This window comes from Benincasa hispida, chromosome 5 (genome assembly GCF_027475165.1).
Source record: "Benincasa hispida cultivar pf3 chromosome 5, pf3_genome.v1.1, whole genome shotgun sequence".
NCBI lineage: Eukaryota > Viridiplantae > Streptophyta > Magnoliopsida > Cucurbitales > Cucurbitaceae > Benincasa > Benincasa hispida.
In genome coordinates this window covers 63218994-63234434 of record NC_143482.1, presented here as the reverse complement: position 1 = coordinate 63234434, position 15441 = coordinate 63218994, and the positions used below count along the sequence as shown (strand labels likewise).

At 31.8% G+C, this 15441-nt stretch overlaps 1 non-coding gene across 1 annotated transcript; it reads right to left on the bottom strand.

Annotated features, from left to right (window-relative positions):
* Positions 1–15033: 15033 nt before the first annotated feature.
* Positions 15034–15140, bottom strand: LOC120078822 (small nucleolar RNA R71). The gene has a single exon (XR_005482104.1). It is a non-coding gene; the product is annotated as a small nucleolar RNA R71 (small nucleolar RNA).
* Between the last annotated feature and the right edge of the window lie 301 nt (positions 15141–15441).

Sequence of the window (15441 nt, the reverse complement as noted above, 5' to 3'; positions counted from 1 at the left end):
ATATATTTGGATATTAATTTAGGGTTTTTTTTTTTTTTTTTTTTTTTTTTTTTTTTAAAATTTTTGGGTGTATTTTATTGTATTTGTACTATTTTATTATTCCCCAGATTGTAGTTTTGTTTCCATAAAAAAAAAAAAAAGAAGATTGATTTTTATACTGTATTACATTTCATCCTATAATTCTCCTTTTCCCCTCCCCCCTAGATAATCAATGAAAATATCTTATGGAAAATTAAGAAGTGTTGAAAGATGGTTTAATTAAAGTATTTTCTATGTGCCTTGTAAATTAAGCGTTTTGAAATTTGAGTTGGCATAAAAGGATACGTAATTTTTAGTTTTCAAAAAAAAATTATGTCAAAGATAATTAGATATTAGGTAAAGAAATTTTTATTGGTTTTAATCTAAAGTTTGGGAAATTGAATCTTTTCTTTGAATGATCATCAGATTTAATGCTTTGATCAAACTTATAAGTGCTTTCGATAGAATTGGATGTTGAATTTTTGTATTTATGGTAACTTATAAGATCAGTTATATTGATAATTACTTTATGTTCTTCTCAGCACTTTTAAAATTTTTATAAATTTCAAAATTACCATGGATTTTGTTTAGATTTGAAAAGCGTTTTGGAAAGTACATTACAAAGAATGTTGGTATTTTTAATAGTATACAAAAAGAGTATTTTGAATATTGTGTGAAAATGGGAAAAAGAAAAGGAGTTTAATTTCAGTTGAGTGATTTTATATATATAAAAATATATACATATTAGTTTAAACACTTTAAATAAAAAAATAAAAACAAATGGGGTCACAAATTGGAACCATTCTTGACTTTTAGTAAACATGACCCATTAAAACTGACGAGATAAATAACAATTTTTAAATGGCGAGATAAATAACTATTTTTAAAATTTCATTTGGAAAAATAGCAAAACATTTCAAAATCTAAAAATAGCAAAATGATTTTTTAAAATAAGAATATTAATTAGCAAATATCTAAATTACCCCTACACAATAAACCTCATAAAATCATACATCACAAACAAAAACAAACCCACAAAAGCTAATTCAATGCAAATACACTATACTATTGTGCAAATACACTATAATATTGCATTACATTTAAATCAAACATCCTCGAATACCCTTTTTTAGACAGTAGCCAAAATGATCACCAAACAACAAAACAATCCTTAATTTAATTGAAGCCAATCATATCACAAAAAAACCAAAACTTTAACAAAAGCCAACAAAAAAGCCCATGGTACTCACCTAAATATCATCTAAACACTACTGGTCGATTCCTCTTATGACCACACGGTGGGAGTAGTGATGATGTCGGGTAAATAGTGATGGAAAAGAGATCTAAAGAGTGAGAGAGTAAATAAGATAGGAAGATCCATGACACTTATTGAAGCTAACTTCCACGACCGCGACGGTCTCAACAAAAACGACGAGGTGAGGCGGTCGATGGCATGTGGTGGACTCCAGTTGAATGAAATGGCAGGGATCACGGCGTGCTCTTCCCGCGAAGGAGGAGAATAATTGGGGGGAGGCCTTGTGCAGCTGTTAGATAATTAAGGTTTTTTTCTTCATTTTTTTTTTAATTTTCTTTTATTTTTTATATGATATTTTAACCTAAAAAATTTATCTAAATATTTTTATATAATAATAATAATAAAAAAGTTTCTCTTTTCCATCTTAAAATTCAAATATATCAATATCTTCTCGTATCTTTTATAAGATAATCTTTCTCAATAAACTCAATTTTGATTCTAAAAATTTAAAATTTTAATTTATTAGATCTCGGACATCTATTAAAGTCAAATTAAGCCAAATTTTGATTTTATCGAACCCATACTTATTCCAAAAAATAAATAAGAAAGACAAAATCCATAATATATTTAAATAAATTGAAAATAACTATTTTTGGAAGGTTGAGGTGTTATATAAAAAGGAAAATTAAAAGGATATTATACTTTTAGAAACTATTTAGGAAAATATTGTTGTTTTCAAACTATTTGTAAAAATATTGTTGTTTTAAATAAGTCGAGGGTTGAAAATTCGACCTAGATAGGTCGAATTTTGAACCCTCGACCTTCCTTTTTTTTTTTAGGAAAATATTGTTGTTTTCAAACGGATTCTGTCATCTCAGCAAGTCTGACTAAATAACGAGCTAATAAATCTCCTTCTTTTTGCCACTAAACTTCCCAATCAAATTCAAGAGCGAGATTATGAAAGACAACGAGAGTTTGAGAGAGCAAGATTTTGAGCATGAGCATGAGCGTGAGCGTGAACGAGAGCGAGATTTTGATAGAGAGCGAGAATACCGTACAAATTTTCCTTTTTTTTCCTTTTTAATTATTACACATTCCACCTTTTTCTTTCTAATCCTTTCTTTTTTTTTTTTAATTTTCCATTTTATAAAAAAAAATTCTAAAAATATTTATTATTTTATTTAAACTCTAAAAAGAATAAATTAAAAAAATAATAACTCATAAAAATAAAAAAAATGTAAATTAAATATCTCATTTATATAAAAATAATTACAAAAATCAATGTGTCCCACAAGGCGGATGTCGTCGATTTCGAGCTAGTTGTCGTCGTCGACTTCGAACTTGAGGTTGCTCGGGTTCTTCTTGATGTTGCTCTGGTACCTATGCAGGCGCTTCATAATATAAATATTCATTATGCTCTCCACGACCCCGACCATGTCCATGCACGTATGAAGACGAAGGACCAGCCTCTGAGTCATAATGTCCTGAACAAAATGCTGGTATCATCATCATCGGACTAACATAATCAGTTTGACTCTGCGTCTGCGTCATAAGGGGCAACTCTTCCACATTATGTGCAACCTCATCAAACTCATCCTCTTCCCGAACAGGTCCTCTACGTCTAGGAGCTGGTGGAGGAACAATAGGTATATCGTACATATAATGAATTTCCTCCATATAGCTTTGGTTGTCACTACATATAGCAAGAACCTGATTCAAATCATTCGCAACCTCACGGAGTCTACTATTGTTCGATCTCTGTGAATTATAAAACAATTAGACAATATTTAAAATAAATTTAAATTAAAAAAATTAGATAATATTCATTCATTTACCAGATGACCCATAACTGCTCCCGGACGAGTGATGTAGCGCCTTGTGATATTATTATACTAATGAATATATTCTGGAGTGACATCTGTGTCAAACTGTTCAAGAGAAACCCCCACTGTAATAAACCTTGCACAATAGGGCCATCGCACTACCAAATGTGTAACTTTTTCTGACCAATCTCCAGTCCTTAGGTCAATATCATGCAATACGGGTTCAGTATTACAAGGCGATGTGATATCCTGCTGAAAACAGAATTGTCTCATCACCCTGTCAGGAAGATGCCACTCACCAATGTGAAAACATATGAGAGGACTCATCGTCCGCCATATGTTTTGACCATTCGTACAAAAATTAGGCAAAGTATGCACAATAATTTTGTATGGCTCCCAAATAACATGAAACACAAAATATTATATTAGAGAATATTAAAGACAAATACAATAAAAATGTGAATAAAATAATCAATTAGGTTTAGTGTAATGTACCTGTTCAGGTTGAAGCAGATCAAACATGTATCTATACTGGTTGATTACATGTGTGACTGTCTTAGTCACACAAATTTTGTCTCTCCACCTAAATTTTTAAATTGATAATTTAGAATTTAAATTAACTAGATCAGTGATATAAAAATTAAATTAAATTAAAACAACATACTGAGAACTGTAGGCTCGTCCAACTAACTGAGCGTCATTAGCATGATGTAGCTGTGGAGCCATTGTTGGAAATCGCTCCTAAGCCCATAGTTGCAAAAGTATGAGAGGCCCAGCTATCTCTCGAACCTCAGGTCTTATTGCTTTGCATAGTTGTCTATACAACCATGCCAAGCATGCTCCACCCCACGAATAGTGGCCCGCATCATGGAGGTTAGCTAACAGTGGCAAGAACATCAAGTAAACAAAATGACTTGATTTATCTGAAAACAGACTTCCACCCATCATTTGTAGTATATATGCTCGCGCATATCTTATGACGGTTTCCTCGTCTGCATCATCTATGAGCTCACGAAATTTTGTTCCTAACCATATTAAACTTAACCTCGATCCTTTAATCTTTTCGACAGGTGGGGTCGCACCGAGGTACAGTTGACAAACTTCTAACTAGTCATCGTACATCACTCCGGTGACCGGCTCACCGTCAACAGGTAACCCCAACAATACTTCTATGTCTTGTAGAGTGATAGTGCACTCTCCAACAGACATATGGAATGTATGCGTCTCGGGCCTCCATCTCTCGACCAAGGCTGTGATCAGATGCCAGTCCAACTGAATAAATCCTGCCTCTCGACGTCTGCAAGATATTTCTCCAGTAGTACGATCTCACCATACAACATATGATCGATGAATAGACTGGTCGTACAAAACATCGGGATCAACAGGTCCTGGGTTTATCTTGACACTCCAATGCATCCCTTATTTCTGCTCTTATTTCCTCGAAATAGTTCACGCATTTGAAGAATGTTATCTGAGCAAGAGCATTTATAGGCAACATTCGAACTCCTTTGAGGACTCTATTTATGCACTCTGATAGATTTGTCGTCATCCACCTATATCTGAATCCTCCATCATGTGCAAGTCCATTACTCTAAACTAATGTTGTCAAAAAAAACTTAGACAGCTCCGATTTATTCCTTTGATATCTTCAATTGCTTTGTTGAACTTTTGAATTTGAAACTGACACCCGACACGATAAATATAAACTGACACCCGAAAAGTTCACGTTATCACAACGAGATGGATTGAACAGAACCAGCTACTCGAAAACGATGTGGATTTTGTAACCAGTTAGGACATAATCGAAGGAAGTGTCCTTCGTTACTAAGACGGGCTTCAGATAGTTAGGGATTGAATAATAAATAATTTTTTTTTATTATATATTCAATTTTTTTATTATAATTTATTGTATATTCAATTTTTTTATAATAATCTATTGTATATTCATTTTTTTTTTTGTAATCAATAAAGTTTTACATTATAATAATCTAATATATTCAATTTATAGTATAATAATCTAATATATTCAATTTATTGTCTAATGATTATTCAATTATAGTATAATAATCTAATATATTCAATTATAGTCTAATGATTATTAGCTCTTTTTTCTCTTTTTTTTTTTTATATATATTTCTATGGAAAGTTCAAATAAAGTGAAGACTCTTGCTCTCTCCCAAGATCTCGCTCTCTCCTAAGATCTCGCTCTCGCTCTCGCTCTCTCGCTCTCACTCTCGCTCTCTCTATTATTGTTGTTATTTTTCCATTAATGATTACTAGCTTTCATTTCTTCTGGAACAATCACAAACACTTTTTTTTTATTATGGATCTACTTTTTTGTTCGTAGACAAAGCTAATTTAGAATTGTCTTTCATTCCAAGGCATAACTTGTATCCATGCGCTTCATATTCGCCTGGAGTTCACTCCCAGAAATATAACCATCCCCACCCCCTCACGTCAATCTCACAAGCCTCCGTCTAATTCGAAATGATAACAAAATGCATAGGTTGTTAGAAGCAGCTCGAGTACACAGATATATATAGTATACCATCTCATTACTTTATTTCCTCTATGAGGGAAAAAGAAAAGTAATAAACATGCAATCTTGAGGGTGGATGTGTGTTGAAACTTCAACCTTCGACAACCTAAGCGAGATTCGCGAAATTTCCCTTGTCGAGGGTTGAAGTTTCGGCTTATGTATTGTTTCCAAGTTTTTCTTTGTTCGTCGAGTTCTCAACGTTCGACCTCTAGCCTCGAATTCCCAAAACAACAATATTTCTCTAATAAGTTTCAAAACAACAATATTTCTCTAATAAGTTTTGAAAACAACAATATTAATATTAAAGGTCCTACATAAAACCTCATAAATTTACATTATAATTGCAATGTAATGGTAAATTAGTTATTACAGTATATTTGTAAATGTATATGATATAGCTAATTACCAAATTATATTGATATTAGTAGAGTTTTAGAAAGATGCAATATAGCGTTATAATTAGTAATCGTAAAAAAATTATGGTTAAAACCCTTATAACTTGACACACTATATGTTTAAATATATATCAGTTAAATCTCAAAATTTTATATTAATATAATATGAAATAAAACATGATAAGAATACAAACAAATATCTTGTAACAAAAAGAAATTAAAAACTAGTTAGATAAAACTAAATCCGCAAAGAAAAGAGAGATAATACATGAGAGATATTTGGGGAGAAAAATTAGGAGGAAATATTTGTTTAAACAGAAATATATATTAATTATATTTGAAGAGATATTTGAGGAGAAAAAATAGGAAGGATTATTCGTTTAAATGCAAAAATATACTTATTTTTTGTTTTTATTTAATTGAAAACAAATAACTCAATAGTTACTAATTACACTGTATATATAAATATTAATAACCCAGTCTTCAATAATTCTTATTAAATTTTGATTTTGCCATTTTTCTAATTGAAACATGAAATTCTATGTACTACAGATCAAATTGAGGTCAAATAAAAAATTAGAAAATGTCAAATCACGTGCTTCACTACAGATTTGTTAAAATTCTTATTAAATTTTGATTTTTCCATTTTTCTAATTGAAGCCTAAAATTCTACCATATACTCTAATTCTACTTAAAATAAAGGAAATTATCCCCATGACCTTTTCCTTTCTCTTTTCTTTTTAAAAAAATGATAAATTTAGTTGGACTCATATTTATTTTTTAATACAAGAAAGAAAGGAAATAAACAAGCTAATTATATAAATATAAGTTGTATATCCCCGAGACCTAGTTGCCCCCTTATCCAAGGAGAGATCTTCGAGCCAAATTTTATTCCAACAATTTTCGATGAGAATGAGACATGATTGTGGGCCTCTTTGTTATAAACTCATGGTCTGGGAAGAAAACTTCGAACAATTTTAAGTTAGTTTGCACTTCAAATATAAATATATATAATTTAATGATGGCAGAGGTGAAGAATTAAAAACTATTGTCGATAATAATAAAAAAAAGACTTGCTATATTATACTCGAATTGATCTTTTTGGATAATTTAAAATGATGATAATGAGCAAAAACTTCATGTCTTCAACATGAGACAATAATATATGCATATTAACATACTTACATTTTTCTTGATACATCCACTGATTTCGTGTCCATATTGTCTTATTAAAAAAAACATACTTGCATTTTTTAAATTACTTAACCGCCCAAACCATATTAAAGCAATTTCACATTCCAAAAAAAGTGAAAAATTGTCTCAATTCAAATAATAACGATTGGTTTACACACACAAACTTCAACCCCTAAAAAGTGTTTTTTTGTCCACATATCTATAGTATAGATGACACTTTTTTGACCCACCACTCTTCTTTTTGCTGTGCATCAAACACAAAGAGGACAATGTGCTTTGGAGATTGATGAGCTGTGTGTATTTTTTTGTGTGTGAAACTAAAAACATGTGTGGGAAAGCATCCCCATTATTCCTTTTTACCACTTTTCTTCATTTCCTCCTAACTTTATGGACAATAACAACACCACCTTATAATATTGACCAAACCTAATTATAATAATTATGATTTAATTATCAATACAATATTATTTGAGCGGGACCTCATCATCCATATATATTAATGATCGTGATTGAAACAATTTCCTCTTTCATCTTCAACTTTTATGTTTATTTTTGGTTGATAAATACAAAGAGTTTTCACTAATTAATGTATTACTTCACTTATATTGGTTTTTTTTATAGTTTGATGGTATCTGAAAGTTCTGATTAATTTCAACCTATGACATCTTAATTGAGAATATAATGTCTTTACTGTTAGAAAACAAATTCCTATTACTACTACCAAGTGAATGAGTAGATAAATAATAAAGAAATTAATAGAAAACAATAAAATTGAGAATATAAGAATTAACGTGGAAAAACTTTAAACCAAAGAAAAAAACCATGAACTATAAAAATTCCTGCATATGAAAATGATTACAATCACAAAAAACAATTCATTAACAGTCCCAATTATAAGTGCACTCTCTCAAAGTAATAAACCACTTACACAATTAAGCTTAAGATTGGCAACGGAGCTGGGGCAGGTCGGGGAGACTCTCCATCCCGATCCCCGCGGGATATTTCCCCATATCCCCACCTGGGGACCCATCTCCATTTTTTATATAAATATATAAATATATAAATATTTGTAATTAATATAAATATATATATATATATTATTTGTTAAAAAAGAATATATATAAATAAATAAATTGGGGATGAGACGGGGTGGTGATACCCTCCTCGTCCCCGATCGGGGACCCGATTTGACCCAATCCTCGGTCAAACTGGGGATTCCCCGCCTTGATTGGGGCAGAGACCCAACCCTACAAGAATTTTTGCCAACCTTAACTGAGCTAGTATACCAAACTTAAAATGTTTCAAATTGGGATGATTATAAACCAAAGGAATATACTATTTTTATAATGTTGGAGCTCATTACTTCTTTAGACTTTTCAAATGTTCAACAACTACTCTTCTAATTTTTATCAAAACTAACTATTTACTAGATGAACTCATCGATCACTTCTTTAAATGTTTCAAATGATTTTGTATTTGATTTCACCCGTAGACTTCATAATGTAAAAAAGTTGTTTTTTTGCATATCCATGGACACGACAGTCATCCATCTTTTTCGATAAATTTCATGTTGAAGTTGAAATGGATAAGGTGGGTAATGGTCGACGCCAAATAATTCAAAAAAGTGAGATGAAAGACGGCAGAAAGAAGGGGAAAAAGTGGGGTCCTACCATAACTATAAGGTGAGCCAATTGAAAAGTAAAGGAATAAATTTATATAATTAAATTAGAATTTTGAATGGAAGTAAATTGCGTGAGGCTGCGAAACAATTTATATAATTAAAAGTCAATTATTTCTACTTTCAATATTTTTGTTTTTATTTTTATTTTTTCAACTACGGTTCTTTTTTAAAGGTAAAGGTATGGTTTTATTATTCACGTTATTTTGAAAGAAAAAAAACAAACAAATTCCCTCTACCTTTAGATGGGCCTCCATAGCTTTGCCATATAATATTGGGCTAATTACATGGGCCTCCAAGCCTTTACCATGGCACATTGGGCCATTAACTATTGAGCCCAGATCACTGGTAATTATTTATTAGACTGAATTCTTATACTTGATATCTTTTTTTAAGGGATGTCTGCAAATATAACCATTTAGCTCAAATTAATTGTATATAGAGCAAAAAATTTTTTTAAAAAAATTACAAATATAGCCAAACATAAGTACCGTCCATACAAAAAGTCTAAAAAGGCCATGAGGCATGAATATTAGTTGTTCAGTCCACGATCCACGAAAATAAAGCCTACCATCTCTTTCTAGTCATTTTTCACTTTGAATCCTCTATCCTTTGCATCCATCAGTTTACAGTTAATAAGCAACTCTTAGTGTGAATCTAAACTTGAAGTCCGTCACTAAAATAGACTTAAAGTGTGTTAATGAAATGATTAGGTTACTGATTGATTCTTTTTTATGGTTGCTTAGTTGTAGGGTTACTTTTAGTGTGAATATAGATTTGAAATGTGTTATTGATTTGTGAATTATATTAATAATAGGGTATCTATCACTAATAGACATGAAGTATGTTCATAAATTGATTTTGTTACTAATTTATGTTTCTTTATTGTCGTTTACTTTTAATGTGAATATAGACTTGAAATGTGATGCTAATACGCTGCTCTTAGTGTGAATATAGACCTGAGGTTTGTTAGTGATTGATGAAGATGGACTTACTTAAAGTGTGTTAATAAAATGGTATTTTTTAAAAAACAAATTTGTGTTCTTTATTGTAGTTTATTTTATAGGCTTCTTTATTGTTGTTGTTTAAATCAAAGAGTAGATATTGTTTAATAGATGGGCTTCTTTATATTATTTGGTTTCTCTATTGATATATTTACATAGTTGTAGATAGGAGTTTATCGGTGATAGATCCCTATCTGTGAATTGATATCGGTCTATCGGTGATAAACATCTACAACTGATATGGGTTTATCACTAATACACTCCTATCTAAAAACTAATATAAGTCTATTATTAATAGATTTATTCCTTCCTACAATTGATAAGATTTATCATTGATAGACTCTGTCACTAATATACTCCTATCTTCAATTGATATGGATTTATCACTGATATACTTTGTCAATGATAGACTATAACAATGATAAAGTTCATTGACATTTTATATCTTGTTTTTTCATTAGTATATTAATATTTACAAAAGATTGAAGACATGTGAAAGTGGAAAACAAATATCAATAGAGGACAACAATGATGCATTACAATAGAAAATAGAATGAAAAGGCAAACAAAATGGTGAAGATATTCTGTTATATTTTTATTATATTGTTTTATTACTAATAGCCTCACTATATATTTATAAAATTCTAATTAAAAATTGTCATTTCAGATTGTTCATGAAATGGGAAACACAAGAACAAAAGTTGTGAAAAGAGCCAAGAATGTTGAAAATGTTAGATCGAAGAGACAATCTAAACCAAATGATGGAGAATGCAGAAGTTCAAAAAAAAACTTCTCCAAAACAAAAAAGACATTCTCACTGCAACAAAAATCACATTCGATAGCATTAAAAAAATTTATTGTTGACTTTTTATAACATTTTCGAAAGGCTGTAATAGCCCATATTATTGAAAGTTCCTAATTTTTCATAGCATCTTTTTAACATTATTAAAAAATTTATAAAAAAGTCCACTTTTGGTTGCATAAATTTAATGCTATACTTTTTATAGCGTTAACAAAAATGCTATACAAGGCCTTATTGTATTTTTATGCCGTCATAGCTCATATCATTAAAAATCTTCAACATTTTCTAACATTTTTCTGATGCTAACAAAATCGTTATAAAAATCTTTCTATTGCACAAATTTAATATATGGATACTTTTCGTAGCATTACAAAAATATTATGAATCATCTTTAATAACATTTTTTATATAATAATAAGAAAAATGTTATAAAAACATATACCATTTTTGAGCCCCGCTGTTACATATACCAAGCATTTTTTTTCATTTGTAGTACTTTCAAAGTCGCTTATCATCTCTATAGAATTATATATATATATATATATATATAAATAAACAAATTGTAAAATTGACTTCCATTATATAATCCTTTAATGTAAGTAAGTGAACATATACATCATTCGTAGTGTGACTCTTTAATCATTACAACACTCCAAAATTACATTATATTAAATAAATAAATAACAAAAAAAACCTTTCTAATTTCTTCGAATTACATCATATAGTCTTCACATCCTATTGTTTAACTAGTCGTCTTTTAATTGACTTCTACAAAAGAAACATATATTTACAATAAATTGACCTCAAACTCCTTAATCAAACGTGCTTTCACAAAAATAAATAAATAAATAAAGCCCACAACAATTATTAATAAACTAATAAACTAGACTTATGATGAAATCCTCCCTAGAGCTCATAACATAATAGAAATGAACAATCCTCACCCATTCAAATTATTTGGCAATTGACCTTGAGATAAACATTTCTTACATAAACCGTCAAAGTGCTAATAATACATATTACATTAGTTTCCATAAGCAATTAAATAATTAAACATTTTCCATATAATAAGGTAATTCTTTAAAACTAGCACAATTTGGGATATTTTGTTTTAGTATCTAAAAGCAAAATCACTTAAAAAAATGTCTAATTATCCCACTTTGACTCTTAAAACCATCTAAAACACTTCTAAAATTAGCCAAATATCAATCAAACCATAAAACCACCTAAAAAGTTTCTAGAAAATATCTAACGATTGTCTTTAAAAGGGAAACTCAATAGAATAAAATTTGTCATTTTACCCGACACAGTGAACTCAATTAAATTTTTATAACATTTTAGATCATAAATAAGATATTTAGTGATTTTCTTCTCCCCAAACAACTTCAAAATAATCATAATGCGATATACCGATTTCTGGACATCAATGATAAAGAAACTATAGATATCATATCGTGAGGTTTAGAAAATTATCAAAATCAAGTTATCACAACTATTGTGAAGGTACTAGTTAAAGTGCCACTGTTTGTCCAAAATTTTTTATTTCTTCATGTAATTCAAATATAATTTTTGCGAGGAGTTAGTTATTTCCATCGAATCAATAGCTTTCTAATGGTAGCTTACCAATACTCTTGAAGATGAGTAACTAAAATGTGTCTAAAGTGACACTTTAAATCTCAAAATCACCTAAAACGTGTCTTAAGTGATATAATTGACTCGCAAAACCTCCTAAAAATTGTTTACACATAAGTTCATAAAAAGTATCTGAGTCACAATTTGATTCTATAAACAATCTAGGTGTTATTTCAACTCCCAAAACAACCTTAAAAAAGCCTAAGTGTCACTTTTACTATCAAAGCAACATAAGAATATCCCAAGTGTCATTTTGACTTTCAAAACCGTCTCTTAAGTTCCTAAGTATCATTTTAATTCTCAAACCACCTACAAAATTTTGTACAGTTACCTAATTCGCATAACCCACCATCCGAAACTATGAGCATATCTTAAAAGTGCCTAAACTTCCTTCAAAACTAAAAGTTAATTAAAAAAAAAAAAAACTGATAACGAGTAGAAATGCATGTTATCATAGTACTAAGTTCTTAAACAATGTTGGATTGCGTTGATGAAATATGTTAAATTGCGTCCATTAAGTATAAATTCTATAATATTGCAGTCGCATGCGTCCAACGCATTAGAGTAGTTGATCTTTACATTTTTGTGCAGAATATGCGTTAACGCAATGCAGAGATTGCGATCATAGAAGTACATTGGTCGAGCGAAATTTCACTGCAAGACTTTGCGCTGATCGTGCTCGCAAACATCCGCCCAAGAAGAATCACCGCAACTTGGTTAGTGCAACATGGTGGGTGCATCCAGGTGAAAGGATAATTAAGAGCGATGGGACAGAAAGTTGATGACAGTCGGATCCAAATTAAGTTGACAGTCGATAACGGTCACAAAGTACATTCAACTTTATCGGTAATGATCATCTGGCACGTCAATCAGGAATTAAAGCTGTCCCATCTGTACAACCGGGAGAGAGAAATTGTCTTTCACCATGGAAACTCTATAAATACCAAGTACATTCTTCAGAGAATGGGTTAAGCAATGGATTACTTCATCACTTTACAAGTTCACGCCTCTGTCCATAGTTTTCTTCCATTTTTAAGGCGAACGCGAGGAAAAAGGTGTGCCGATAGATCGTTCCAGGAAGCTTGGGAAAGCACCGGAAGCTCCAAGACAGAGAAAGGGCCGACGCCTGCAGAAGCAGGAACATTTGTAGATCAGAATAGAGATTCAGTGTAAAAAGCCTTGGTCAACAAAGAATTGCTACTAGGCTCTCTACCTTTACTTTCCATTGTCATTTTGTACTCAACTCAGTTATAAGAATGAAATGTTTTTCTCTATATATGTTCACTCTCTGTTATTTATGCATGAGTAGCTAAATTAGTTGAATGGGTTGAGAAGTAGTTAGTGAGCATAACGAGGGAATCTTCATCTTTGTGATTATCTTGTTTATGTATGCTTCATTCGTCTATTAGAGATACTCGGGAGGATAGTCTAAAGACAGGATTTAGACTTGGAAAGATCAGGTCAGAATCTAGGTTTGATAGAACCAGATTAGAACTCATAAACAGGAGATAGGCGTTTAGGAATGAGCACTATTTGTTATTAACACATCGCATGCATCTTAGCAATTAGATATGATTATATGCAGTCACCTTGCTTTCATGCATTTTGCATAAACACATAAGACAAGAGTAGAGACTTAGGGATAAGCTCTATGGACATTTTGCATTCAATACACGCGTCCTAGACTTAGGAGCACTAAATTTACATTGGGAAATGACTTGCTATGCATGGTTGTAACATGATCGCAAGGTTTGATGCATTCCCGAATAACGCTAGCTAAAGATCTTCTCAACCCGTTCATTGCATACTCATTGCATCTATCAATGCAACTATCTTTCTCAAATCCACCGCCTTTATTTACTTCTTTTTCATCAACGCAACAACACACCCAAAACTTATTTATTTATTTGGTTACCACAAAGTTTTCATAAATATTAATTTTCACAAGTTCTTATGTTCGACCTTGGACTTACCAGGAAACTCAGGGGAATTTATACTTGAATTCCACTGGAGAAACTTGAGTGCGCAACGCAATCCACCGATGCATATCATCCATATTTCCATTCATAAAATAACGCATCAAGTTTTTGGCGCCGTTGCCGGGGACTTCGACAAAATAGTTGTTAACGGTAATTTTTGTGATTTCTTTACAGAACTCTCAATCTTTGGCGAACTATGACCCGAAAATTGAGAGAACATTTCGAAGATGAGATCGCCAATAGCAACCACAATCCGATAAAGAAAAGATGGCGGAGCAGCTTGGAGGAGGAGCACCAAATGATAATAATGTCATGGCGAATCCGATTCTGTTGGCAAACGATCGCAATAGACCCATTAGGGACTATGCATTGCCAAACCTCTATGATTTCTCTCTGAGAATCATGAGGCCTGCCCTCGATGGAAGCAGATTCGAGATGAAACCGGTGATGCTGCAGATGATCCAGACTGCAGGTCAATTCGGAGGAAGGCGTGGCGAGGATCCGCACGCCCACCTCCGAAATTTTATTGAAATTTGCAATACTTTTGTGTTCTCGAACATCTCTGCTGAAAAAGTTCGACTAATTTTGTTCCCATTTTCTCTCTATGATCAGGCTAGGAAATGGGCTTATTCGCTCGAACCAAGAGAGATTACTTCTTGGGAGCAGGTAGTGGAAAAATTCATGAAAAAGTATTTTCCACCTACCGAGAACGCAAGACGAAGAAAGCTTATTACTAATTTTGAACAAGATATGGACGAATCGCTCAGCGATGCTTGGGCGAGGTTTAAAAGGTTGGTCCAAGATTGTCCGCATAATGGGTTACCAGACTGCCTTCAAATGGAAATTTTCTATCACGGTTTGAATCCTGCTTCGCAGACCGCTACCAATGCATCAGCTGGTGGTGGTCTGCTTGACAATACTTACGAGGAGGCGAAGAATATTCTGGACCGCATCTCCAAGGACCATGAAGACTGGCGGGAGAGTGGCCAGAGATTAAGACTCAAAGATTCTGATGCAAATAATGGTGCCATTGTTTCGTTACAAAACCAAATGACCGCAATGATGAATTTGATTCAAGGAATGGCGATCAGCAGCCCAACACCGCAAGGCGTGCAAATTAAC